The sequence below is a fragment of the Orcinus orca genome, chromosome 16, assembly GCF_937001465.1.
Source record: "Orcinus orca chromosome 16, mOrcOrc1.1, whole genome shotgun sequence".
Classification (NCBI taxonomy): domain Eukaryota; kingdom Metazoa; phylum Chordata; class Mammalia; order Artiodactyla; family Delphinidae; genus Orcinus; species Orcinus orca.
Genome location: NC_064574.1, coordinates 82,579,423 through 82,603,091, shown reverse-complemented (window position 1 = coordinate 82,603,091; position 23,669 = coordinate 82,579,423). Strand labels below are relative to the sequence as shown.

At 48.5% G+C, this 23,669-nt stretch overlaps 1 protein-coding gene and 1 long non-coding RNA gene across 9 annotated transcripts in view; one reads left to right on the top strand and one right to left on the bottom strand.

Annotated features, from left to right (window-relative positions):
• Nucleotides 1–2,390, bottom strand: part of BAIAP2L1 (BAR/IMD domain containing adaptor protein 2 like 1) — a 161,970-nt gene extending 159,580 nt beyond the window's left edge. Inside the window, exon 1 of the mRNA XM_049699274.1 lies at nt 2,387–2,390. The gene's annotated coding sequence lies outside the window, so the exon portion shown is untranslated. The remainder of the gene's footprint in view (nt 1–2,386) is intronic.
• Nucleotides 2,391–2,977: 587 nt separating this feature from the next.
• Nucleotides 2,978–15,230, top strand: LOC117200957 (uncharacterized). 8 transcript variants are annotated; one of them, XR_004482802.1, is made up of 4 exons: nt 2,978–3,116; nt 3,782–3,909; nt 11,934–12,027; nt 12,943–15,230. It is a non-coding gene; the product is annotated as an uncharacterized LOC117200957 (long non-coding RNA). The 8 variants fall into 8 exon arrangements; XR_004482799.1 differs by having other exon boundaries at nt 3,754–3,909; XR_004482798.1 differs by having other exon boundaries at nt 2,978–3,166; nt 3,754–3,909.
• Nucleotides 15,231–23,669: the final 8,439 nt, after the last annotated feature.

Here is a 23,669-nt window from a genome sequence, read left to right as displayed (position 1 = left end):
AAATAAAATATCTTGAATGCAGTAACAGAAAAATAACACTTTACCTATGTGAGAAAAATAATTAGAATTACAGTAGATTTCTTATCAAAAACGATGGAAGTCAGAAGAGAGTAGCACAATATTTTCCAAAAGCTTACAGAAAATAACTGTCAATCCAGACTTCTATATAAAATGAAAATATCCTTCAGGAATGAGGGGGAAATTAAGAACTTCTCAGTTGAAGGAAAATCAAGAGAATTTGTCACTAGCTGATCTATCCTAAAAGAATGGCTAAAGAAAATTCTTGAAACAGAAATAAAATGATAGAAGGAATCTTGAAACACAGAAAGGAAGAAAAGACAACAGAAAGAGTAAAAATTTGGGTAAATACATAGACTTTCCTTTTATTCTTGAGTGTTCTAAATTATGTTTGATGATTAAGCACAAATGATAACACTTTCTGATGAAGTACTCATGATGTAGAGGAAATATTTAAGACAATTATAAGTGGAGAATGTGAAGGTACATAAAGGGAAGTAAGGTTTCCATACTTCATTCGAATTGCCTGAATGTTGACATCAGTAGACTATGATCTGTTGTGTATGTATAATAAGTCATTGTAAAAAAGTATAGAAAGAGACACATTAAAAAACACTATTTATAAATCAAAATGGAATTCTAAAAAATGTTCAAGTAACTTACAGGAAGGTAGAAGAAAAACAGAGAAATGAAAAACAGAGAATGAACAGAAAACAAAAATAAAATGTCAGACTTTAGCCCTAACATATCAATAATTACATTAAACATAAATAGTCTGAATATACCAATTAAAAGATAGAGATTGACAGAGTGAATTAGAAAACAGCCACACTGGAAAATATTATAATTTGGCAGTTAAAAAAAAAAATCAAACATACACTTAGCATATGACCAAGCAATTGCACTCCTGGGTATTTATCCCAGAGAAATGAATCTGTGTTCACAGAGAGGCCTGACTGTTCATAGAACTTTGTTTGTAATAGCCCCAAGTTGGGAAAAAAACAGAATGTCCTGTGATAGGTAGGTAACCAGTTAAACAAACTGTGGAACATCCACACCATGGAATACTACTCAGCAGTAAAAAGGAATGAACTCTTGATATAGGCATTATCAAGGTCTCAAGGGCATTATGATGAGTGAAAAAAGCCAATCTCAAAAGGTCACATACTGTATGATTCCACTTATATAAAGTTCTCACAAGGACAAAACTATAGAGATGGAAAACAGATTAGTGGTTGTGCAGGGTTATAAGTGATGGGGGAAAGGAGGACAGGTCTGACAATAAAGGGACAGCATGAGGATGATCTCAGCGGTGATGGAAGAGTTCTGTATCTTGGGACTTCCCTGGTGGCACAGTGGTTAAGAATCTGCCTGCCAATGCAGGAGACACGGGTTCAAGCCTTGGTCTGGGAAGACTCCACATGCTGTGCAGCAACTAAGCCCATGTGCCACAACTACTGAGCCTGCGCTCTAGAGCCCACAAGCCACAACTACTGAGCCTGCGAGCCACAACTACTAAAGCCCGGGCGCCTAGAGCCTGTGCTCTGCAACAAGAGAAGCCACCGCAATGAGAAGGCTGCTCGCTGCAACTAGAGAAGGCCTGCATGCAGCAACGAAGACCCAATGCAGCCAAAAATAAATAAATAAATAAACTTTTTTAAAAATTAAAAAAAAAAGAGTTCTGTATCTTGATTGTGGTGTTGGTTACATGAATATGCACAAGTGGTAAGATGGCATAGAACACACATGGTACCAATGTCAATTTCCTGGTTTCTGTGTTGCATAACTTTTAACTATGTAAGCTGTAACCATTGGGGGTAAGCAGATGGGAGGTGACAGGGACCTCTCTGTACTATCTTTGCAATTGCCTATAAATCTATGATTGACTGTTTCAAACTAAAAAGTTAAACATAAAGGCATAAAAATTATAGAAGAGAGCATGAGTGAAAAAAAAATCACCTAGAACTCAGAAAGGAAAGAATCAATAAATTGAGCTACATAAAAATAAAACTTCCATTTGATAGAGTAGACCATAACAGAGTCAAGAGATAGATAAAAATCTGGGAAAACATATTTGCAACATCTGTGGCAGACAAATGTGACAGGCCAATTTCCCAGCCTCAAAGAGTTCACATAAATCAATAAGAAAAAATAACCCAGTAGAAAAATGGGCAAAGGACATGAACGGCAATTTACTGAAAAATAAATACAAATGGCCAATAAATGTGGGAAAGCTGCCCAGCCTCATTTTTAATGAAGGAAATCTAAAACAAACAACAGTGAAATGTGTTGTGCAGTTATCAGATTGACAAAAATGGAAAACTGTGATGCCCTAGGGCTGGTGATGACGAAGTAGACACTTTTCTACCCGGTAGGTGGGAGCGTAAATCAGTGCACTCTTTCCAGAAGACAATTAGGGAATAATTATGAAAATTAAAAGTACTCCCAGCAACCCCACTTCTGTGCAGTTAGCCTAAAAGCACACTCTGAAATTTCTCCAGATACATGCCCCAGGATATTTTTGCACCAATACATGTGGATTATATTCATAAAATGGTGACTGGCACATAGCAAGTAAGTGCTGTGTAAGTGTTTATTAAATAAATCAATAGGGGAACTCTACTGCAAAACTCTCTAAAAGGAACAAAGAGCATGCGTACGAAAGGACTCCTTTTTGTATTTAAAAATAAGTATATGAACTTGCATGTGGATATTTGCACAACACATGTGTGTATTTCTGTATGGGAGTCGGAAGGAAGATGTTACCTAATTTCTTAACTTGGTTCCTGTGAGATTGAAATGTTGTTCAGGAAATGTTCACTCCCCTCCCTCTTCCTTTTGGGGGTGAAGTAGACTTCTCTGCTTGAGTTTGGTCATGTGATTTGCTTTAGCCAATAAGATGTGAGCAAACGTATAAACAGGCTTTACGTATGCTTTTGTGTTTTGGCTTGACATCTTGTGCTTCTGCCACTGGTGTGACAAGAACATGCTCTGAGTGATCACTGGTCCTGGTTAGAGAGAGACCTGGAGACCCACAGACTGAAGCAGGGCTGCTCCAGCCAACCTGCAGACCTATAAAGAGAACACTACTTGTCACTGTAAGCCACTAACATTGGGAGATTACTTGTTACACAGCATTATTACTATAGTAAGTGACAAATGTAGTACCTCGCTAAACTTTTTGATCATTTCCAAATCTTACATATATGTGCGTGTATATATTTTTTACTTTTCTCTCTATATATTTTTACTTACCATATATGATATTTTTTATCATTTATATTTAGTTTTATTATTAAAAGTGTCAGTAGGATTTATCTAGGTGGAGAGATTATGGTGATTATCCATTTTGAATTTTCTTTAAAAACGAAAAAATCTTAATAAATGTCATATTTTTTATTTATTTTTTTTTTTTGCGGTACGCAGGCCTCTTACTGTTGTGGCCTCTCCCCTTGCGGAGCACAGGCTCCGGACACGCAGGCTCAGTGGCCATGGTTCACGGGCCCAGCCGCTCTGCGGCATGTGGGATCTTCCCAGACCGGGGCATGAACCCGCATCCCCTGCATCGGCAGGCGGACTCTCAACCACTGCGCCACCAGGGAAGCCCCCAAAATGTTACATTTTTAAAAAGGAGATTTGGAAAGTGGTTGGAGCAGAGTCTTATCCACGACAGTTGTAGGGAGACTTGGGTGCCACATAAGACAGAAGTCAACAGTTCTTTGCTTTTCACTGAAGTCTGCACATAACTTTGCAACTGACGCAGAGCCACCTGCACATGAAGAGCTTGGTTTGGGAGGCTGCCTGATGCCCCCAAGGGCCTGGCACGTGCCCAGGTGCCATCCCTAAGCAGAAGGGCCTTTCTGGGGCTGTGCCTGGATGGCAGTGGTGGAGGTAAGGTGACCCAGGGAGGAGCAAAGCTTGGCAGAAATGAGACCAGGACGCCCCTGGGTGTGGGGAGAGGGTGTGCCACTGCCAGCTGCCTGCAGGAGGCTGTCAGAGGAAGTCAGGTCCAAGGTGGGGAAGTAGAACTCACCCTGCAGGCAGCTGTTCCTGATACCACTACACAGCCCCGGGGGCCAAATGTCAAATTTGGATCGGAGGGCTTTGGGGTTCCCACCGGCCTGGAGCCTACGAGCCAAAGCCCCAGAATCACACTGGGCTTGCTTCCGTAACTCACTTTCATCCTGGAGGCAAATGGTGCCCTGGATGGGCCTCTGCTGCTCAGAATCAGGATGTGCAGCTGGGCCAGGACAGCTGTCTCTGAGCTGGGGGGCACTCAGCTGAGCTTGCCTGGGTCCAGACCTGGTGTGCTGGGTCGTGCTCTACCAGACTGGCTAAGGCTGGGGAACCCTGTTTCCCAGACTCTCCTCCCCTAAGTGATTTTGGGTTAAAGCTTGATGTGAGAGGAACTTGTGTAAGATTTGGAAGGTAGCAGTAAAGCAGCAGCCACTACTCTCAGAAGCTCGTGAGGCCTTATACTACTGACACTGAGCACGGGTACCAGCTCATCCTTACTCCCCTCTGCCCTGTGTCCAGCTCACCTTCCCAGCTGCTGGCCTTGCTGACCAACCATGGCGCCAGGCCCCCACGAGTGTAGACATCAGCCTTGGCTTTTGGGGATGCACGGTGTTAGAAGCGGGCCCAGCTGGATGTGCTTCCTCTCCAGGGAGCTCCTACCCAACAACGCAGGCCTGGCAGGATAAGAAAAGAGATGGTTACACCTCTCTGGTCTCACATGCCTGAAGTCAAGGTCGTCTTATGACTGGTGTGAATGTAGCTAAAAGCCAAACAACAGGATGCAGGCCTGTGTAGGAAAGGCAATTAGCAAAGACATTTCTTGCATCTCTGTTTTCACTTATCTAATTCTTATCTAATTAAATAAGATGCTCCGCTTACAGTAAAGGCAGCCACTCCTACAGACCTGGAGACTTGCTCAGCTAGGGGACTTTGTAGCTCTCACTTAACAGGGGTATTTGTAACAAAAGTTCTTACTTTTGGTAAAAAAAAAAAAAAAAAAAAAGTTTTCCTCTAGAATAGAAACAGAACACAGAATTTTGACTTGTGAACGTGTAATTCTTCCTCCTTTTTGGTACCCCTTAGTGGTGCTGATCTATTCTTTAGCCCATGCGATGTAAAGAAAGTTACAGAACACATCTCAGAAGCACCTCTGGATTCTGTCTGCATTCACTGAGATGTCATCTTTGGACACTCACCCCATAAGCCCTCAGTGCTTCCCTATCAGCAGTGCCTTTTTTGTTGTTTCAAAATAAATATACGGGGACTTCCCTGTTGGTCCAGTGGTTAAGAATCTGTCTTGCAGTGCAGGGGACATCGATTCGATCCCTGGTCGGGGAACTAAGATCCCACATGCCGCAGGGCAACTAAGCCTGTGTGCCGCAACTACTGAGCCCACGTGCTCTGGAGCCCGCGCGCCACAACTAGAGAGAAGCTCGTGCAGTGCAACGAAAGATTCCATGTGCCGCAACTAAGACCCAATGCAGCCAAAAAAAAAAACACGGTGGATACTCCGAGTTCTAAATTTTTTCTCCTCCTCTCCTCAGCCTTTCTCCCTCTTTCCTATCCGAATTGGCACGTGAACGCATTTGCCTTGGATAAGTTGGGGACAGGGGAAAGCTAATGGAAACCAGTGAGTGTCTCCATTGTGATTGGCACCCAGGCCCCCTCAGTCTCATGAAAATGTTCTGGTTTTTATTTCAAAAATGTATAAAAAGGATTTCACAATACCATAGGTGCTCAGTTATAAATGAAACTGAACGGAAGAGTTTAGGATGAAGAGCAGCAGTGTCCTGACCACCGCCCCTCACCCCCATCCTACTTGCTCTGGGACAACCTCTCTGAACAATCCCTGCCTAGAGTTGCTCTGGTGGCAGCTGGAAGGCTACACGATATGCCTCTTCCTCTGCTTCTTCACTTGTCAAGTTAGGGAGTGACTACTGACCCTGCTGGGGTCCATGAGGACTTAGTTGATTTACACCACCCTCTTCTCCTCCTCTCCCAATGACTGACAGCTATGTTCTTTCCCTTTCTTGTGTTGGTTACCTGAGTGGAGTCTTTTAACACCAGGCGGGGCATGCCAACAACTGGGCTTCCTTCGAGGGTGGGTGGAAGGTGCCCCGATGCCCTGAGTCCCCGTTGGAGGAAGGCAATTCTGGGGCGTGGATCCCCTCTGTCCTGATGGCCCAGTGGTCTGCCGGGGCGGGTGTTTCATAACCATCCCACTGCCAGTCCTCCTCGTGCTCCCCCACTCTGCTGAGTCCTGTGTCATGGCTCCCCCTGCCTCATTTCATGGTTCCATGTGGCCCCATCCACTTTCTCGTCTTCCAGAAACCTGCTGAAGTTTCTCATTCACTGATAACCATTCCTCGTGGGTACACTCCTTTTTTTAAAAAAATTTATTTATTTTATTTATTTTTGGCTGCATTGGGTCTTTGTTGATGCGCTGGCTGCGGTGAACAGGGGCTACTGTTCGTTGCTGTGCGCGGGCTTCCCATTGCGGTGGCTTCTCTTGCTTCAGAGCACGGGCTCTAGGTGCGCGGGCTTAGTAGCTGTGGCGAGTAGGCTCAGTAGTTGTGGCTTGCGGGCTCTAGAGCGCAGGCTCAGTAGCTGTAGCGCACGGGCTTAGTTGCTCCGCGGCATGTGGGATCTTCCCGGACCAGGGATCGAACCCGTGTCCCCTGCATTGGCAGGCGGATTTCCAACCACTGCGCCACCAGGGAAGCCCCATTCCTTCTTTATTTCTATCCTTTACTCAGTCTGTCTCTGCAACAGGAAAACCACATCAGCTTTTTAACAGGTCTGAAGACGCCAAACAGAGGCTTGAGGTTGGCAGCCAGAGGCAGTCCAGGCAGACAGTCTACAAAGGGAACCTGTGCACGATCTTCTGATGATGGCCTGCCTGGGCCTTTCTGGGTTCCCTTTATAGATGTTCCAGACGATTCCATCCATTCCAAACCTCCTCGTGGCTTTAAAACAATTGCTCACCCCAAGGGCATTTGGGGAGTATCAAGTCATGTTTTAAATGGTGGAGATAAGCTGGCTGTTGGATGAAACCAACCTATGCGTCTCCTTCTCCCACGAAGATGGTCTCTCTGTCCATGAGTGGACACCCTTCTGCCAGCCTGGTCGGTCATTCAAAGGGCAACCAGTTCTTGTGAAGCCAAGTGAGAGTTTTGAATGATCCCAAAAATCTCTGTGAACACGTTTTCCATCTGTGAGTCTTGTGAAAATCCCATGAGGCTGTGTTATCCATTTTCCAAAGCAGACCAATGGCTACAGAGGGACTCTGCCCCAGTCTCTGGACTGACCCCAGGTGCTGAAGCTGGGTTTCTAGACAGGTCTGGCTGCGTCGTCCTGAGCAACTCCCAAGCCACTGAGCCCCCCTCTGCCCCATTCCCTGCAACCTGTGCACCCGCACCAATTCATGGCTGTCCTGGTTACACACTCATTTTCTACCCGTCAATCTTTGGGGACTAAATCTATTACCCAAAAATGTTGCCACGCCTGAGCAGCCATCGTGGTTCATTACGTGCAGAAAGCCTGAGGTAGCCCCACATTGTCTGTGGGAAAGAGGGGGTACTATTCTCGGGGGGTAGGTCCCTCTCCTCTGTGAGCTGGATTCTTGGATAATGCACAAACAAAACTCTGCAGGATAAAGCGCCACTGGCTCTGGTTTACTTTTATCTTTTTCCAAAGAGCTTTAATTAAGACTTTAATAGAACTAAAAACGGTCAAAGTGTAGTCAGAGCCCAAATCAGCGGTAACAAAACCAAGCTGGATCCAGGATGAAAATGCTGCCTGGAACATACACAGCTGGGAGCAAACCGGATTCACCTGGGCTTGTGATGGGTGGGGCTCTGAATGAGGATGGGAGGTGCCTGGACAGGGGTGGGTGGAGCCTGGATAGGGATGGGAGGGGCCTGGATGGGGATGGGTGGAGCTTGGATGGGATGGGTGGGGCCTGGTTGAGGATGGGTGGAGTTCTGCATCTTCCATCAGTGATTGGAATAGGAGTAACAGGAGGGCAGAGCAGGCATGTGAGAAGAGGTGTGATTGAAGGGGAGGCCATGACCTTTGGACTTGAAACATAGTTCTGGCACTTTGCCAGCTGTATAAGATGAACAAGTTCTTTGCCTTGTCTCCTCATGAGTAATAGTCACCTTTTGTGCAGATCAAATGGTTGGTGCATGCAAATCACTTTGCACAGTGCCTGGCACCCAGATGGCTCTAGGACTGTGCTCTTTTCTTTCCTTCTTCTGGATTTCCCATGCTCTTTCCTTCCAAGGGCTGGGCAGCGCACAGGAATTTATGTGCGCATGCATGAGGCCTGAATGCACCTGGATGTGTCCTCCCCTTGGGGAAGGTTTAATGGACCAGAAGCCAGGAATCAGGAGACCCAGGTTCTGGCCCCAGCAGTGCCTCTGACCTGCTGCTGTATGACCTTCAGCTTTCCAGATGCAGTTGGAGGGTTTTAGACTAGAGTTTCCAGCTTCCTTGAGTCCAAGGAACCCTGGATCCACAAGAATGCCCCTACAAACCCCACAGAGTCCTCAGTTCTTGCCCCGTGGGTGTTGATGGTGGGAGATCCCCTGCCCTTTAGCTCCCACTAGGTTGCCGTGTGTCACTCTCATGGCTCATGGGCCTCTGGCGGTGGGGGGGCCTGGTCACAGTCCCTGCCCACTGCGGGAATTTGACGCCCACAGGCCAAGGATACATCTAGACCTAACCGAGGGTAGCCAGGGTGTGCCCATGGGGGAAAGCTGGTCTCCTCCCAGCTCTGGGCTGTGCCCATTGGAGCTGGATGAAGTATGGCTGCCTCACCTCCTGTGGCCAGCAGGGAGCAGCATCACACACCAGGCGTGAGCAGGGTCCTAGGTGGGGGTAAGAACAGGGGGCTCTGTAGAGCTGGGAGGGGTTAAGACTGACCCCTCCCTTCTGCCACTGGCAGTTCTCTGGCCCCATAGTAACTAGAAATGAGCCCAAGGGATTCTTTCTCCAAATACCCTTGGGTCCTTCACTTGGGGCAGGCACACAGCACACAGTATCTGTCTTGGACCTGAACAGAAAGACTGGATAAGGATGTGCAGAGCCATCATCCAGCCACATCTGAGGACCATTCTGAGTCCTGGGGCACATACTTCCACCCAGCTAGCGCCTGGCTTCTCCTGGTTGAAGGTAGGTGCTTAATTGGTGCTCCCTGGTGTGGCCGTGGAAGTCCTTCCTTTTGCTCCCCTAGTGACAAGCACACCGGGACGAAACAACCCTCTTTGGAGAGGCCATTTTACAGTTATTGGTTTCATTAGAATGTTTTTCTTTCTTTCTCATCTTTTCCTTTTTCTGGATGGGATTATGGCCGCTGCTGCCAACCGTTCCCAAATCTCATGTCAGATGCTGCCGACCTGCAAGGTTAATTGGGTCAGAGCCCCGTTGGGTTGCAAGCTGCCTGAGCATTGTCTTGGACAAGGGCAGGCTGCTCACAGATTGTTCTTCCACAGTGATGGTGGCCTGTCTTTCCTGGTAAAATATGAGCTTCTGCCAACGTTGGTGCCCTCCAATCCGATTCTGGAAGGTCAGGGCTCGCCTGCTCAGAAGCTGGGGCAGGGGAGGGGGCGAGGACAAGGAAGTGACACCAGGCAGGCCTGATGCCCTTGACCCAGATGCTGCTCTGAGGCCCGCCCACCTCTCAGGGGAAGACTGCACATGTGGGGACAGAGAGCCCTGGGTTTGAATTCTTGCTTCTCGTCCTACCAGCCTGGTGACCTTGGGTGTGTCACTTGGCCTGCCCCAGCTTCAGTGGCCCCTTCTGGGAGATGGGTCCACAGCCATAGGGCCGTGGTGCAGGTGCACTGAGCGGAGGCGAGGCAAAACATCAAAGACACACTTAGTGCTAAAATGCCTTAGTTCTCTCTGCTCCCAGTATGGCCCCCTGGGCCTGGAATTCCTCCACTTTAGTGTTGAAGCGAGCATAGCACCCTCCTCCGGGGTGGTCACCTGAACTTAATGGTTTAAACAGCATGTGACCAGCCAGCCTGTTTTAATGTGGCCGCTACACTCTTTCCCCCCTTGTCTTCACTCCATTGGGGAATGTCAGCCCAGTCTGGGGTGAGTTGGTGTGGGGCCCAGGCTCCCTCTCCTTCGCCTGACAATCACCTGCCAGCCCTTCCTCTACCTGCCCGGCAGCATCTGTCCTGAGTCTCTTGTGGTGCCAAGGCTTTGGCTTGGGCTCTGGTTACAGCGGCTACCAGGGCGAGCCCTGATAGGAAAGCGAATATGTTTTTTTGTGTCAGGAATAACATTGTGTGAAATAGGGAGGAAGCTGGGTGGGTGTCTGGCCTGGTTCTAGGTGCTCGGGAGACATCAGTGGACAAAATCAGACGGAAAAGTTGTGTGGGGTAAGGGCTGAGAGTGCAGCCAGGTAGGGCAGGGGACACTGCTGGGGAGGGGTTACAATATCAAATAAGGTGAGGCCTGTTAGGGGATGCCTCAGTGAGAAGGTGACATTTGAGCAAAGACTTGAAGGACACAAGAGAAGTAGCCAAGTGGAGACCTGGGGGAAGAGAGTCAGTGCAAAGGTCCTGAGGCTGGAGTGTGCCTGTGTGTTTCAAGCCCAGTGATGGGAGCTGAGTGAAACCACTGAAGGATTTTGGTTTTCACTTTGAATGAGATGGGAGGCACTGCAGGGTTTTGATAAAAGGAATGACATTACATGCTGTGGGGAGGTGAGGACAGAGAGGGTCAACCAGTTAGCAAGTGGTTACAATAATCCATATGTGAGATGATGGTGGCCTGGACCAGGGTGGTTGCCGGGAGTGGTGAGAGGTGATTGGATGGGGGGTGTGAGGGAAAGAGAGGAGTCGAGGATGGCTCCAGGCTTTGGCCCAGACGATGGAACCTGCAGTGATGGGGCTGCCATCAACAAGGATGGGGAAGACAGTGTGAGGCGCAGGTTTTGGATGGAAGATCAGGGGTTCAGTTTTCAGTTTGGATGTCTATTAGACGATCCCATGGAGATACCCAGTAGGCATTTGGAGATAGGAGTCCAGAGTTTGAGAGGAAGATCCAGGCTAGGGATGTACAAATGGGAGTCATCAGTCTATGGATGGAATTTAGACCGTAAGACTAAACGAGGATGAGGGAGTGAGGGCATATGAAGAAAAGAGGAGGACGGAGGTCTGAGCCCTGGAGGCTTTCAAAGTCAGGAAGTCAAAGAGAAGAAAAGGAACCAGCCCAGAGGGCCGAGAAGCTGCCAGTGGGGGATGGGACTGTGAGTAATGGGGGTCATTGCTGACCTTGACAAGAGCACTGTGACGGGCCGAATTGTGTCCCCCCAATTCAAATGTTGAAGCCCTAAGCCCCCTAGTACCTCAGATTGTGACTGCATCACCTTTAAAGGGGTAATTTATGGTGAAATGAGGTCACTGGGGTGGCCCTACTCCAATAGGACTCGTGTCCTTATAAGAGGAGAAGATTAGGACACACACGCACACACATAGGGGGAAGACCATGTGGGGACACAGGCAGAAGATGACTGTCTACAAGCCAAGGAGAGAGGCCTCAGGAGAGACTGACGCTGCCAACATTTTGATCTTGGGCTTCCAGACTCCAGAACTGTTGAGAAATTTCTGTTGTTCTAGCCACCGAATCTGCTGTACTTTGTTATGGTGACCAGAGCAGACTAATTCAAGCACCTTCAGAGGAATGGTGGGCAAACTCCAAGTGGATGGGCTTAAGAGAGCATAGGAAGAGAGGGACAGAGATGGGAGAAAGTGGAGAACTTTTCAGAGTTTTACTATAAAGAAGAGCAACGACAGGAGTGCTAGCTTTCAGAAGAAGTGGGATCAAGGGATTTTTTTTTTCCCTTTCCTTTAAAAACATTTTTTCTTCTTTTTTTTTGACAGGAGATAGAACAGCTTGTTTTAATGCTGCTGGGAATGATCCCGTAGCCGTCACAAAAGTGATGATGTCGCAGGAGACAGACGGCCTGTTGCTGAAGTGAGGACCATGGTTGGTGGGAGGGAGGGTCTGGTGCCCAGAGGAAGACCTGGCTCTGAGGCCCAGATGGTCCACCCGTGGAAAAGGCAGAGTTTATGGGAGCAGCTTATCAGGCAAGAAAGAGGATTGCGTGGCCTGCCCAGCACACGCTTCGGTTATCTTCACCTTTCACTGTCTTTGTGGTTTTTTACAACTTGTAAGTTGTAGAACATTGATAATGATGCAAATGATTCCTGTCCATCGAAATGCAAATGAAGTGCGGCTCTTGGAAAGCAATTTATTACCGCCCTGTGGACAGACTGGTTTTGCATCTATTTGCAAATTCATTTCAGAGTCCTTTATTGTGATTCTTTCAATTCTCCTTTAAACCATCAGTAACATCTTACTAGTTCCCTCATTAATTAATGAATTAAATAAGACCTTTGGCAGGTGTTCATTTTATAGTTGTATGAGAGTCATTATTTTACCTTAAAAAAGTATCCTTTTGCAAGATGCCAATAGATGTGATGAAATAAAATTCTTATTTTATGGCAAGATGAGAAAAATTTGAACAGAATTTTTATTTGCCTGTTTGGGCCTCCTCCCTCCCCTTTAGTGTGGACTGTGTAGGTGCACTAACCAGACCTCTTTAGGAGATAATCTTCCTTCTTAATCTTGGAAGGGGCCACGTGAACCATGACCCACTGCTTGCTTTGTACATGCAGATCTGGATTGTGTAAACTGTCAGTAATAAGTCAGTTGATATATAAACCTTTGTCCAAAAACTTATATAACTGTGCTTTGACCTCTAGCAGGCAGAACAGTCCTCAGAGCTTTCTGAAAGACTGTCTCCTGCTTTATAATCCTCAGGTAGGCTGGAGTAAAATTTTCCATTTCTTTCTTAGATGGACTACTGATTAATCTTTTTGTTGACAGATGCTGGGTGTCTTTGTATATTCTCTTTTGATGGGTGAAAATTTCCCACGATATTGGAGCTTGGAGCAAAAGCAGACCCCCGCCGCATCCCTCCGCCTCCTGAAACCCTTACCTGGAAAGCGCTGAGTGCAGGAGGGAGACGCGGACCATGTGAAGCGACTCTGTATGTGCATCCATGAGCTGAGTCCTGGCCGGGCGATGGCCCAACCTTCCCGAGAGTGCAGCCCCCTGGACCTGTGTGGGTTGGAGGGAGGCTCCATTGTACTCTGGCTGCAGGTAGAAACATGATACAATCATATTTCACCCCCACATCACCACTAGCCCAGAAATGCCTAATTTGGTTTATTTATTCATGTGACTACAACCCTGATGAAGGTGGGGCAATCCAGTGGGCTAGTGTGACCCCAAGGGGACAATTCCTCCCACACAAGTTCTGGCCCTGAGACAAGCTACTTCAGGATGAAAAAAAAAGGCACTGAGCTCAGACCCCAGCTCACCTCCCCTCCAGGACACCCTCTGGGACCCATATCTGGTGTGACCCTTCTGACATATACAAAAATGCCTCAGTGTTCCCGAATCTGGTTATATTTGGTCTTGTGCAGGCTTCTCAGAAATATTCACCTTACTTCTGGGTATACATATATATATTGATTTGTGGCCTATTCCAGTCCTTAAAACTCTACTCAATTTTTCAGGCTTGGACCAAGTGCCACCACCTCCAGGCAGCCTTACCAGATTGCTCACAGATTGAATTCACTGCTCTCTCCTCTGTAGCTCAAGTCCCCTTCCCACATTGAGTACATTTAGATGTTTAAATTCTGTTTCCTCTATTAGACTCACTCATTCATTCATTTATAAATCCATTTGGCTGAACTTGACTGAGCCCCTGCCGTGCACAGGCCTGGTGCCTTCAAGTGCCTGTATCCCCAGGCAGGTTTACGTTCCTAGCACTGAGCACAGCACCTGCCTGTTGGGTAACAGGTGTTTGGTAAATAAGTAGATGCTGTGAACCCATCTGCCCAACCCTCCTGCGCTCAGCACATCTTTGTTTAGACTTTTACCTGCGCCTTTGCTGATCACACTTTAATGAACATTCTTCCTCCCTTGATGGGAGAGCTGTGGCGGTGTGGTAAAAACTGTTGGTCAGACTGTTGGAGTTGCCTGCTGCTCTGGCCTGGGCCCCCGGCCGCCGGGTTCCCACGCTGGCTGCGCTTCAGACAAGCCTGCCCAGCCCCGCCGTCCTCCTCCACGGCCTCTGAGAGGTGAGGGCAGTGGGCTTGCTGGAGCCTGTCCAGGTGGTGTAGCTGTTGCCATTACCTGCATCAGTCTCTTGGGGCGGCCGTAACAAAGTACCACCAAACAGGTGGCTTGAAACAACAGAAACTTCTCTCACAGCTCTGAAGACCAGAAGTCCAAAATCAGGGCGTCGGCAGGACCCCACTCCCTTCCCAGGCTCTAGAGGGGATCCTTCCTCACCTCTACAGGCCTCTGGGGGCTGCTGGTGTTCCTCGCTGTGCCTTGGCCTGTGCACACATCACTCCAATCTCTGTTTCTGTCTTTACTTAGCCTTATTCAGTGTGTCTCCCTCTGTGTCTCTTCTCTTCTTTTAAAGACACCAGCCACTGGTGTAGAGCCCACTCTCACCCAGTACAACCTCATCTTAATGACATTTGCAAAGATCCTGTTTCCAAATAAGGTCACATTCTGAGGTTCTGGGTGAACGTGAATTTAGGGGGACACTGTTCAACCACCACACAGCCCTCCTGGGCAGAAATCCGGCATCACCCACATTCCCAGAGCGCTGCCATGGGTGTGCAGGGACGGGAAGAGGACCCGGATGGTTGGGCCCCTCTCATGGCAGCCACCCGCCTGATCCAGTCATGACTCTCCTTCAGCCCTGCCTGGGGGCCCCGAGGCCCCCCCGGTCCGGCTGTGGTTGAGCCGAGAGTCCTGCCCAGGCTTCTGGTTCTGAATCCGAGTCTCTTCCTAGAGAGACAGGTTTCTTCCGCAGTGTGCACCCTGGTCGTCCTTGGGCTGCCCTGTGTCTGGGTGAGCAATGCCACCTGAGGGGGCCCAGTATGGCATTTTGTAAGCACAGTGTGACATTCCTAGGTAGCTCTGCAGCCTCTGGGGGCAGAAGCCCTGGTTTCTGACACGTAAATTACTGTGTTGTTGCCAATGTAAGTTGTAAACACAAGTAAGCCCACGTCACAAATCCACTTTTATTAAAACATGTAACTTTTCAGTGTTATGGGTCCAATTTTCACTAAAGGAGGAAGATGACCAAACCATCTGAGCAAGAAAAATTAAGGACAACTCTTTACCAATCAGTGGGGACCCTAAACGCATGAGTGAAAATGAAGATAGCCATTCCAGTATTTTATGTTAATTAAACTCTGGATATGACTCAGCTTGTAGAGAAGTGAAACATTGGTTCTTCGTCAGGCTATTCAGAGTGTTGTCCTTGGGAAAGAAGTTGGGCGAGTTGGGCCTTGTCTGTTTATGTTCATTGCTGTGAGCATCTCTGCCCTGAAGCACCAAGATGAGGCACAGCCCCGCTGCACAAAGGTCTTTTCTTATGAACACAGTCAGTTTGTGTGAGCTTCTTACAAGGGTTACGGTGTCTGGGCTTGGGTGCCCAGGGAACCTGGGTGCCTCGGGCTAAGAGCCTGGTGGGGCTCTGCCCCGCGCTTCCCAGCTCAGCCTCTTTGAGCTTCAGTCTCCTCCATGGTGCCCTGGGAATGATGCCAGCAGCCACCTCAAAGGCTGCTGTGAGGATTAAATGCCTCCTTCCAGGAGAAGGGCCTAGCACTGGGCCAGCACGCGCAGTGGGCGCTCCGTGAAGCCAGTCGCTATTATCCACACTTGCCTGATGAGCGCACGCACAAATGTGAAATTATCAGCCCACCTCATAGGTGGGCCTTTTCCTCCCTCAGAATCACTCCCGGCAAGGAGCATCTTCTCCCCTTGCAAACTCTGGGGAAGTGGTTATCAGATGTGAACCCAGGAGCTCTGTCTGCTCTTGGCATTCAACCCTCAGCACAGAACCACCATGATTACAATCCTTACTTTTATCTGCTCTTTAAAGTAAACAACCAGTTCACACCCCGAGAGCTTACAGATTGGTAGGATATAAATACATCAATTTGTTTTAAGCTGTCGGAGAGAAGAATGACATTTTTAGCATTGAGAAGGGCTGAATCATGGTCTGGAGGGATGCAATTGGATTGACTGCTTTGAGGGGTCAAGTGTAATTTTAGAGTAGAATTAGTATGATTCGTGATAGAACTGTTACACCTACCCACCCCCCCAACCCCCCCAAAAAAATTCAGTTCCAGGCAAGGATTATGTATCTTTTTATTTAGTCGTTTTTCCGAAGTTTAAGATGTGCTTTTGGAGGGAGGTGTTTGTGAGTCGTGAAGCATCTGAAATCGCCTCTTCCTGCTGAGCACGTCTTTGTTCCAAATGTCAAAGTCATGGGGAAGCGCCCGGATGACACCTGAGTGATGGCCCAACAGATCCCATATCCCGGAGGTTCCAATCAGTTCCTTCCATTATCCCACTGTTGCTTAAGGGAGTGGACTGGGAAAAGCTCAGTCAGAACAAATGGACTTACAGGAAGAACTGAAGGGAGGCACCCACGAAATAGCTGAAAGACTTTAAAGCCACTGCACCTTGTATACTATTATGAAGGAGGAACAGAATTCCAAAGCTCTTAACCTTGGTTTCCTCATCTGTCTGACGAGGTTCATAGTGACCTGGCTGCCTTCTTGAGGGTCATCTTGGGGGTCAACTGAGGAGAAGGTGCCTTGGAAATGTGAAGGTCGCTGGTTATACCTCGGGGGCAGCTGGATGCCTGCCGCACTGGGACTTCCGCAGCCCCTCTTCCTGGCTTTCTCTTCTGCCTTCCCATAAGAGGGATTGATTTCAGAGTCTGAGGTCACGTCTACCAACCAAAGCTACTTTGAAAGAAAAACCAGCTGGATTCGGGCCAGGTGCCTCTTTCTTGGTTTGTTTTGGGGGAAGAAAATTTTAGAATCAATAATCAGAGGTTTGAATTAGTTAAACTTTATTTTTCAAAATAACCAGTTGCAGAATTGAAGCATTACCCACCACACACACCCCGTTCCAAAGCCCTGACTCTTCCACTTGCAGCTCTTGCAGTGCCTTTGTGGGGATGAGTCTTCACCCCGAGGCCCTTTGCTGTTGAAGGAAGAAGGTACATACGTACACCCAGACGCAGCTCTATCTATGTACTAGGTTAGCCAGTAGCACAATATTTCTGGATGATCTTCAAACTATTCTGCTCAGATTTATTTCAAGTGTGGATTTAGTTTCTCTCCTGCACTGTTACTAGTTGGTAAGGACGAGTTTTGCCAAGGTAATTTGTTCTACTCTGGCCCAAGTGAGATGCAAAAATGAGAGACATGAAATCTTCAAAGTGAGAAAGGAAACAGCATAAATTCTCAAGTGAAGCACCTGCCGGCATGGGAAGGTCCCAGGGGAAGGCTGTGAAAGGATTCTATAAAGTTTTAATAGCTTAAGACCTAAGGTAGCAGAATTAAATGCAAGCTGGGGACCAACTCTTTTCTCGATCATATAAAATGTGAGAAAATCTCCATATCAACTCTGGCAGCTCCTTGGATCTGGGGGCAGAATGTGGGTGGACGCTTTGGAATTTCAAGGCACGCGTGAGTCCTTCCGATCTCATCAACAGAGATGGAGCCATTTGCTGGACATGTGGAAGAGTACGACTGGCCTGTGGCTGCAGGACCCACCTAATAGTAGATACATCATGGAGTAGAAGATTTCAGCTTCCCAACGATGAGCGCAGATTCCTCATGTCTGTGCTGCATTCTTTAGTGCTAAGAAAGACCATTTTCTCTTCCTTTCTGCTGTGCTGTCAAGCAATGCTGCTGAATGTTGGCTTTACTCCCTTGGCAGTCATGCTACCTACCTACCTACCTGGCTTCCCTGAAATAATAAAATAGCAGTCCTTCTGTGCTTGCGGTTTTATTCAGGGAACCCAAGCAACAGTGCATTTGTAACTGGATGGCTTCTGTTCCTAAAGCAAAAGGGAGCCTAGGGCCACAGGCCAGACGGCATCAGAGCTGGTAGGCACCGGCTCCCCAGTGAGCAGGGCCAGTCACTCACCCTGGCTGGATATGGCTGTGGGCTGAGCTCTGTGCTTTGGGCCTGTGTTTTCTTGATGAAATAGCTCTGAGCACATTGGTATCTGGATCAAATATCTGCCACATTTGGAGACAGGGCTGCTCCTCCAGGGCCTCTGAGATGAAGTACAGATGCCTCAACCCAGTAGCCAACATCCTCCATGATCTGGAGGTGCCTGTCCTGTGGCCTAGTCCCTGCAGCACCTCCTGCCCAGCCGTTACATCCGCTGCAAAGGACAACTCCCCATCCTGGTTCATACGCTGCATCATCCTGTCTCAGTGCCTTTGCATGTGTCATTCCATCTGCTCTGATGCCTTTTCCTGCCATCTCTGTCAAAATTGTACCCATTCTTCAAGGCCCACCTCACATGCCATCTCCAGGGTCCCCCCCGTCGCTCCCCTCGCTGTCCTCACCAGCTCTGCAGTACCTCCTATTGCGGTCTGCTTCGAATCATGCCTATCTGAGTTTTTGCCTCTAGCGCTCGGTTTAAGATTCCCAAGAGCAGGAACCTATATGGCACACAGGTGCCAATTAATTTTAGTTAATAGTATGGCCTTTGCAGTCATACCTACTTATATTCAAACCTGAGTTCTGCCTCTTCATAGCTGTGTGACTTTGGGAAAGTTACTTAACCTCTCTGGGCTTCAGTTTCCTAAAAATATTTTTTTATAGTGCTTCCAATGTGTGAGGCCCAGTGCCAAAGGCTTTATACACATTATCTTGTTTATATAATGTAATTCCTCCTTGTTGGAGACAATCATAGCATCTCTTTACCTGGGTTTTGGTGGCGTGATCATGAGATAATTCTCAGAAGCTGCTCATGGCCTTGGGCAATTAACAGTCCATCTGGGTGGATAAGACCTCTCATGAGAATAGGTGAGTAACTCACTGAGTACTGTGAGTCATGCTACAGAATTATTGAACCCAAGGAGGTTGTGAAAACCCCCGAATTTGTAGCCAGTTGGTCAGAAGTGCAGGTGGCTGGGGACCCCCAGAAGCGTGGCTGGTATCTGAAATTAGGGCGGCTTTCAGGAAGCCCTTAACTTATGGAGTCTGTGCAAACCTCTGGTGGCATCGAATTCTGGGTTAGCCAGAACTGAATTGTGGTACACCCAGTTGGTTTCTCCTTTCCATCCAACAGGGAAAATATTCCCTCACACACTCCTGAAAGGAGTCAGCAGCTTGTGATCCTTCTCTCTCCAGTGGAGGCTGGTGTGGCCAGAGAGTTTTGTTTAGCACAACTAACCCCCATGCTGGGGATAAGCAGGCGTTAGCATGAACCCTTGGCCTGAAAAGACCAATTACTTCTTATGTCCTCAACTAGAGGTGCCCCAAACCACTAAATGGCCCAGAAACCAAAGGCACAAATGAACGCAATCACCTTTCCCAAGTGGCAGAGGAGCCCTAAGAGAGTGTGTCTGGTGGGGTCTTCATTGCGATTAGGGGTGATGGTGTGGACGCAGGTTGAGGTTTTCACACAGCCCCACCGTTGGCTGGAGTTCCTGGCAGTGCTATCTTTGTAGAGTCGCTATTTAACTGGGTGACTTGCCTGGGCAGCCGCGGAGCTCTCCAATCTAACATATTTGACGCTTAATCACCTGCAGCACCAACGAAGCCCTGCTCTTTTTGTGTGGCTAAAAAATTACAACATCCAGACATGGCTCAGTCATGCTCTGTCTACACTGCATTTAAAACACCTTTGCCCACGTGGAGCATCCACATGGGCCAGGTTTCCTATTAGGAGTGTGAGCTTTAAAAAGAAAGCACAGGGAAAGGCTCAGACCTCACTCTGGAAGGTCTTACTTCATGGGAAGAGACAGTGAAATTCTTGATTCCTCTCATCACATAGCCTAGAGTGGAGGGGAGTGGGAGGGAGGGAAGGGAGGGAAGGGAGGGGAGTTGTGCAAATGGATTTGAAGGGCCGAATGTGTATTTCTGGAGTGTTCAATCCTCCAGGGTTTACACACCCTCTGAAAGGGAAATGCATGGTTTCAGTAATGGATCTAAATCCCTCTGAAGGTCTTAATCTCACTGTGTTCACTGTTGGCTGGAACAAAGCCAATACCCCACATGGCCAGTTCCCAGCTGCTGCCTCCTGCTTTGTTTATTTTCTTTTTGACGCATAAACATCTGTTTCCTTGAGTATCTATCATCCAAGAATGGAAGCCTTGGGTAGGCAGGAATCTGGTCCGTCTTTTTTCCCTGTCGCACCTCCAGACTGGGCATGTTGCCAGCACACAGTAGGAGCTTACTGAATGTTTGTCAAGGAAACCTCCTAACTGGCCTCCCTGCCTCTGGCCTCACCCCCTTTCACCTGCCTACTTAGCCCATCACCTGTGTCATTGCTCAGGTAACAGGTGACCTGAGACGATGTTTATTTCCAGCCCCCAGATCTAGCCTGGCCCCCAGGAACCCCCCACCCTGCTTGTATTTGGTGATTCCCGCTTCTGTCTTGTGCCCTCCTTGCCATGGATCTTCAAGGTCTCCTCAGCCTGGGGTGCCCAGACCCTCTCCTTGCCTTGCTGTCTTCCTTCCTCACACGTTTTCTCTTCAGCTCAGCCCCCAGAGTGCCGTGCACAGTTGTAACCACTGAACGAAAATGTCAGCCACCACAGGTCCACCATACTGGGCCCTGCACCAAGCAAGGCCTTCTTTGTTAAAGACTTCCCATGTACATAATGTGCCAATATAAGTTCTTTCTGTAATAACTTGAATGGAGCTGCAGCCAGCTGGAAGAAAAAAAATCTGTTTTTCATCTAGCGGAAAAAACAATCCAATATTAGGGCACTCAGCCATTTGCACATCCGGATCCTTTTACCACAAATGGCTTAAGCGCCCAGGCACGCCACTGTACCCCTTCTAGACGGTCTGGGCACCAGAGCCAAATGAAGTTCCAGGCGGCAGGGGACAGAACTCTCTGTGGCTTCCTGGAACTGCAGTCGCTGAGGAGACTTGATATGAGCAGCGACTGCAAATGGCCAGGAACCTGGTAATTGCTCATCAGGGTTGGTGCCCGGAGGCCGGGTGGGCAGAAGCTGGGAGAGACGCGCCCGCAGACAGCAGAGATGCCGTAGGTGCCGGGAGGCAGGTGGGGCAGGCGGTAATGTGAGCTTGACAGCGGATGTGTTTGCAGACATGCCTGTCATTCTCCCCTTGGGTTTGCCCTTCTGCGGGGGAAGTAGAGGTGGGAGGGTAAATAAATTTTATGCTTTTGAAAGGCCTGCTGTAACTGCCTCCAGAAGACGGGGGTCAAATCCCCAAAGACCTTTACCAGTGGAGCCTGTTTCCTATTCACAACCTCGGGAGGGTGAGAGTACCTCCCAAGGGTCTGCATCCAGTAACTGGTCACCTGTAGCCTGTGCACACAGCTTTGCCTGCCTCGCTAACTGAAAGCATCGATTTACTGCAGCCATCTGCACCTATTATCTGCAAAATATGACTTTTAATTAAATGAACAAGAATAGCAATGATAATCGCCAGTTGCTAATGCAACACAGGAGCTCAGACGGGGCAATGTGATCAGGAAGGTTTAGGGAAGGGTGGAAATAGACGGGGGGTTGAAGCCCCCTAAAGTCAAACCCTGCTGGTTGCCACCATAGTCTGACTTGGGTTCTCCTTCAACATCTCACAGAAATTGCCTGTGAGTATTTTCTTCATCCAAAGCCCATGGGGGCCCTGACTCTCAGTGGCCACTGATCTTTGCTATCAGGTTTACTCGGCCCCAGGTCCCATCACTGGAAGTCTGGGGGTTTGACAAGAGATTCGCTGGAGATTACATAGGGTTGCTTTAGTTCCTACAGTCTGTAAACTTGAAATGTACAAACCCAGTCTCTGACCCAGACTCATGGGCACAGGCCACTTCCAACCTTCTTTTCTTTTTAAATCTTAAACAAATTCACCTTTTCCTTAGCACATCACAAATATTTCCAACAGAAGTACTCTCTCCCCAGCATCCTTCTTCCCTGGTGTCCAGGTTTTTCACGGTGCTTTCTGGCTGCTCAGAATCCCCACTGGGGAACTGGGACGAGAGCCTTTTTCTTTACGCTTAGCAGCATCCTGTGTCATGTACCTGTTGGGAGAAGAGCTCGGGCTCTCCTGCCATCTAATCTGAGGGACTAGTTCACACTAAGTTATTAAAGACTGACAATTGGTGCAGTGCCTTGACATTCCCAGAAAAGATACCTTAGAACTGGATTTTGACTAAAGATAAGGAGAGGCACCACAGTGGGCATTGGGGGAGATGTTTGGATAGAAACTTAACAACAGTTCACAGTGGCTCTGCTGTCACAGAGGCTGGGCCACAGAAAGAGGAAGACGGTGTGATTTCTGGAGCCCCTGATGAGCCTTCAGACACCTCTGTGTCTCAATTTGCCTTTTTTCTTCTTCAATTTGCTTTTCACATCTCTCTGTGTGCAGCCTGTTTCTCTGGAGGTAAGGGGCTCATTCCTTGCAGGCAGGGAGGGGTCTGCAGCCTTTCTAAGCCTCAGTGGGCCAGGCAAACGAATTTGGGAGTAAGAACAGGAGCAATTGCTCCTGAGCTAGGAGGTGGTCCTGTGAGAAGGGGGCATCAGGAAGGACAGACGATGCCACTCATCAATTCCTCTCATCAACTGAGGGCTGCTGTGTGAGGCTAGAGGCAGGGTCACCAGAAGGGAGACAGGTGTCTGTCAGGCTATGTGGGACCAGCCCTGAGCGACCAGATCACTCCCACAGGGCTATTCTAGTGGAGCTGCCAATCACTGCACCTTAGCTCAGGGATTGGCCCAAGGAGGGAGGTGGTCACGTGACTCAAGCTAGGCCAATAAGAGTGCTCCCCTGGGACTTTAAATGTGGAGCCAGGGGAGGAGTATTCCTTCCTCTTGGGCTGCTAAGCTGTGAGAACGTGAGTTCAGAGCTGCCATGGTTGAGCATCTTGCATTCATAACGAAAAACCTTATCAGCAATGGGAGGGGAAGAAGCTGATGTGTGGAGGGAAACAGAAGCAAGAGACTGGGTGGGGAGGCCTGTTGGTGTTCAACCCCCCAGAGCCAGCTCCCCATCCCTATGGCATTTGGGGTGGGAGATGTGGAGAGGTAGGGGGAGAACCAGGAGACGCATGTGGCAGAAACTGAGATGTAGTGGGGGAGGATCGAAAAGAAATGGGTGGTTGCCCATGGAGAATGACAGCAGGAAACCACCTGCTGGTGTGGCAACTAGAATCTCCATGTCCTTGACGGGGCAGCTGGGAGAGCTATTGCTGGCCAGAACGCTGCCCACTGACCTACAGCTGACAAGAGGGGTGCTTTTTCCTAATTTGCCAAAGGCACCGTATGCAGTGACCTTGGGAGTCATTCATCGAGGGTCAGCCTCTGCCCTACATACTAGATGGATGTGTGCAGGGGAAAGACAAATGCAGTCCTTGTCCGCATAGTGTCTAGTAAGGATTCAGGCATGTAATGTGCAGTTACTGTGCCTGTGAAGAGGGTCACAGGAGAACTACAGGGGCTGTGGGAGCTCAGAGGGGGGAAACATCTGGACCAGCTTCGCAGAGGAGGCAGCAAGGCTGGTTAAAACCT